General features: G+C 39.9%; 1 pseudogene; it reads left to right on the plus strand.

The window, feature by feature from the left end:
- Window positions 1–1,178: 1,178 nt before the first annotated feature.
- Window positions 1,179–2,117, plus strand: LOC110576503 (annotated as a pseudogene).
- The last annotated feature ends 3,023 nt before the right edge of the window (window positions 2,118–5,140 follow it).

A 5,140-nucleotide genomic window follows, 5' to 3' on the forward strand; every position in this document is an offset into this window, starting at 1 on the left:
ACGTGGAATCAGATGAAGACGGCAGTTGCTACTATCCCTCACCCTTTGTAGTAGTGTTGGACCAAAATTGCTGACTCCTGCAATTTCTTGTTCTTATCCCAACCACCTGCCTGACATTAGGAGACTTTTTCATACCTTCTTGTCTCAAAGTGTATTCTTTTTCAGACTTCTCTAAGATGTTATTTCCTATATAAATGGTAGTCATGACTCTATTGAAGTCTTTAGGTACTTCATGGTGATGTATGTAGTCCTGATTTCTCCTTTGCTAGTGATGTCATCTCTTGAAAGAGGGACAGGGGCATGCATTTGTGTAGGGCCTATGGTTGACCTGCTCTAGCAGCAGAGCCTGCATATGTGTCTTGGTATAGTGGGTAGTAGTAGTATTGTAGATAGCTGTAGATTCAGACTTCATAATTTTAAGGCATGGCTTCACCACTGTGATTTTAATAAAGACTTTACTTACCTTTGCCTTTGTTTCCTCATCTGTAAAATTGGACTAACAATGGTGTTTTATTATAAGGAGGATGATCATGTAATTTATCAACCTCTTTGGGAAACTACTAAGAGTGTGTAAGGGTTTAAATGGGAATTATTCAAGGCAAACAGGAAATATGGTCATTCTACTATCATCCTACTTACAGGATTTTTAACAGGATGGATGGGTTTATATTTATAAAGTACTTAGGAGGGGATTATGCTAAATGAAATAAGTCAAGCAGAGAAAGACTATTATCATATGGTTGCACTCATATGTGGAACATAAGGAATAGTGTAGAAGACCACAAGGGAAGGGAGGGAAAACTGAATGGGAAGAAATCAGAGAGGGAGACAAACCATGAGAGACTCTGGACTCTGGGACATAAACTGAGGGTAACAGAAGGGAGGGGGTTATGGGGATGGGGTAACTGGGTGATGGGTATTAAGGAAGGTATGTGTTGTGATGAGCACTGGGTGTTATATGCAACTAATGAATCATGGAACATTACGTCAAAAACTAATGATGTATTATATGCTGGCTAACTGAACATAAAAAAAAAGAATAGTACCAGGCACTTAACTATTATTATTTTTAAATGGTTCTATGAAAAATAAGTTACTTCCCCATGGGTATTCATATTATTTGGATGGATTTATTCTTGTCTTACCCTTCAAGGTTTTCTGAAGTGTCAGTAGTGATTAGGACACTTTACATGGCACCACCCAGCAACTACTCCACTGCTCCAGTCTCTGAATTCCTCCTCATCTGCTTCCCTACCAGAGTTGGCAGCACTGCCCCTCAGCCTCCTCTTCCTCCTGGCCATGGGGGCCAATGCCACCCTGCTGATCACCATCAGGCTGGAGGCCTCTCTTCATGAGCTCCTGTACTACCTGCTCAGCCTCCTCTCCCTGCTGGACATGGTGCTCTGCCTGACTGTCATTCCTAAGGTCTTGGACATCTTCTGGTTTGACAATAAATCAATCAGTTTCACAGCCTACTTTCTCCAGATGTTCATCATGAATAGTTTCCTGACCATGGAGTCCTGCACATTCACGATCATGGTCTATGATGGCTATGTGGCCATCTGCCACCTACTACGATACCCATCCATCATCACTGACCAATTTGTGGTTAAAGCTGCCATCTTTGTTGTGGCCCAGAATGGCCTTCTTACTATGCCTATCCCCATGCTTTCTTCCCGGCTCAGATACTGTGCAGAGAACATCATCAAGAACTGTATCTGCACTAATCTTTCTGTGTCCAAACTCTCCTGTGATGATATCACCTTCAATCAACTCTACCAGTTTGTGGCAGGCTGGACTCTACTGGGCTCTGACCTCATCCTAATTGTTCTCTCTTACTCCTTCATCCTGAAAGCTGTGCTAAGGATCAAGGCTGAGGGTGCTATGGCCAAAGCTCTATGCACTTGTTGTTTCCACTCATGCTCATCCTCTTCTTTAGCACAGTCCTGCTGGTTCTGGTCATCACTAACCTGGCCAGGAAGAAGCTTCCCCCAGATGTCCCCATCCTGCTCAACAACCTGCACCACTTCATCCTGCCAGCTCTGAACCCCATTGTTTATGGTGTGAGAACCAAGGAGATCAAGCAGGGAATCCAGAACCTGCTGAGAAGGTTGTAAGAGGTAAAATGGGTGAGAACTAACCTGGGGAATTTAAATTGATAATGAGGAATAGTTTTCATGATCCATAGGAAGTTTAAATAGTTACTGCAGGAATAAGTTTGGATTTTGCATTCTCCAAATTTTCAGTTGATTATGGGGATATTCATATCCTGACTCCTGTTCTCCCTGCACTGACTGGAACCTTAGTTTTTTGCATTCTGGAGTTATCTGGAAGTTTACTTTGACTGCATCTGTGTGAAAGAGACTTGGCAAGTCATAATTACAGGAACTTAATTAGAGTGAAACTGTTTTCAAATAAAGAAAAAATGGTATTCTAGTCACTTTCAGTGCCTCTCAGTTTCCTCAATTGCTTAATACTTAGATACCTATTAGACCACTTGGTTCTACCTGACACAATTCAAACTGGTTTTGTGTCATGAATGGATCTCCTGTGGAGATACAGAAGTTGGCTCTAGAACTTTGATTCTTACAGTGAGGGAATGACATGTATCACCCACTGCCTCCTCTAAGCCCTGCCAGATATTGTTAATATATTTATCTAATGCCACTTCTCTGGAGTATGAATTTCCTGGCATTCTTATTTTTAATGAATTAAAAAATATTAAGATGACTCATTTGTGTGTGTGTGTGCACTTTGTTTTAAGTGAAAGTGTGTGTCCTGTTTTCAGATGTGCTTTACTAACTTGTGTCTTCATCTTCTCCTATCTCACTTTTCCATCAGATTTCAGGCACTATCTGCATCCCCACTTTTTCCTGCTTATCTTAGATACACAGTTAAATTGACCTATTCATTCTACTTTCAGCTCTGTTGTGTCAATCCTCATAGCTTGTGCTGGTGATAGCATAGCAACCTCTGGGATCCAGGCATCCGTATTAGTGGGTTATTTGAACAAGGACACGTGGGTTTAATTCTTTGCAGTTCCCTTCCTGACCATGCCCTGAAAATGGTGGGGACTCAGGTATTGGACAGTGTTTCCTGGGATTAATTTACATTGGCAACAGAGTCCCTTTTGGATACTGAGAGCCTCACATATAAGACATTTGAGAATGTCTTCTAACATAGCTGATCTATGATGATGCTAGTCATTCTTGGGGGATTTATAAACTAATTTATCATTCTTAAAGTATTGGCTTTCACCAAAATAATAGCTTTGATCCACTCTCTCTTCTCTCTTCCACAGCTCCAAAGACTGATCCTAACCAAACACTGTCCTATTCACCCATCATTCCAGTTGCTTCTAGCTCATTATTTTCAGATTATACCCACTGATATTTTTCCTTAAAGTCTATGCTCAAGAATCTTCTTCCACATAGAAAACCAGTACCAGTGTCTTCATTTGACAAACTGCCAAGTCTCAATTTAAACTCCACGTACTTTACAGTCCTTCCCTTTATTCACCCCAGCAGAAGTAATCTATCTTAAGCAACATGTGTATCTCCCTCTGACACTAGATTATGAATTCCTGAGCCTGTTGAGAGTTTTATTCGTCTTCTTAACTTTATATACTTAGGGCTGGTAGCACAATTATTTACATATTTTAGTTATTTTTTGTTGAACTAAAGTGAATAATTCATACATACACATCTTGTTTCTTATTTCCTCTGAAAATTAGGGGAAGGATCAAGTTGTTTATATAATGTATTCTCCAAAGCACTTTCCAAAAAACCTTACATAACTCACAGTTCAAGGTGATTTTATATAACATAGTACCTAAGACTGCTTCTCTTGGACGAGATAAGAATGAATCTTTATTTATTTGAATCCCAAGTATACATTGGCCACTGACTAGATGTGTAATTTTTGATTCACTGATCTGAGCTCTCATTTTCTCATTTAAGAAGACTGATAATGGGCCTTTTATTATGTAATTCATCTGATTATTGGGTGACCTACTCTATGGAAAGTTCTTCAACCAGAGACCAAAACATGCTAATAGCTTATAAATGGGAACCCATTTTATTATTTTCCTGTAAACATTGATTTCTCTCATGTCTTCAAAAGAAGATGCTCTTCATTATCTTATACACCATGAGTATTTCAGAGATCCTCTGCCCTTCCCTGGGTGTCATTCCTCGTTTCCAGTGCAATTTCTTGATTATTGTACATCACTAACTTATAAAATCCCCTCCTTATTTAAAGCTCACAATGTTGTGCCATGGCACCCTCAGTCATTCCTTGTTCTAAGTCATCTTTTGAAATCTTGGTCCTGCTGCCTCATTTCAGATGTTGGCAGTTGCTTGAGTCTGGTTGGAATGCATCCAGACTAAAAACACCTCTCTTCATAATGAAACACTGGATAAATCTCAAGTGAGTCAGTGAGGAACATGTGCTCACAGATTCACTACATGTATTTCTACAATTTTTCATGTTACTATTTCATTTTTTTAAATTTTATTTTATTATGTTATGTTAGTCACCATACAATACATCATTAGTTTTTGATGTGGTGATCCACAATCCATTGTTTTCGTATAACACCCAGTGCTCCATGCAGTATGTCACCTCCTTAATACCCATCACTTGGCTAACCCATCCTCCCACATCCCCTCCCCTCTAAAACCCTGTTTGTTTCTCAGAGTCCATAGTCTCTCATGGTTCAACTCTCCCTCTGATTCCCACCCCCCTTCATTTTCCCCTTCCTTCTCCTCATGTCCTCCATGCTATTCCTTATGTTCCACAAATAAGTGAAACCATATGATAATTGACTTTCTCTGCTTGACTTATTTCACTTAGCATAATCTCCTCCAGTCCCATCCATGTTGATGTAAAAGTTGGGTAGTCATCCTTTCTGATGGCTGAGTAATATTCCATTGTATATATGGACCACATCTTCTTTATCCATTCATCTGTTGAAGGGCATCGCGGCTCTTTCCACAGTTTGGCTCTTGTGGACATTGCTGCTATGAACATTGGGGTGCATATGACCCTTCTTTTCACTACATCTGTGTCTTTGGGGTAAATACCCAGGAGTACAATTGCTGGGTCATAGGGTAGCTCTATTTTTAAATTTTTGAGGCAA

This window comes from Neomonachus schauinslandi, chromosome 11, assembly GCF_002201575.2.
Source record: "Neomonachus schauinslandi chromosome 11, ASM220157v2, whole genome shotgun sequence".
NCBI lineage: Eukaryota > Metazoa > Chordata > Mammalia > Carnivora > Phocidae > Neomonachus > Neomonachus schauinslandi.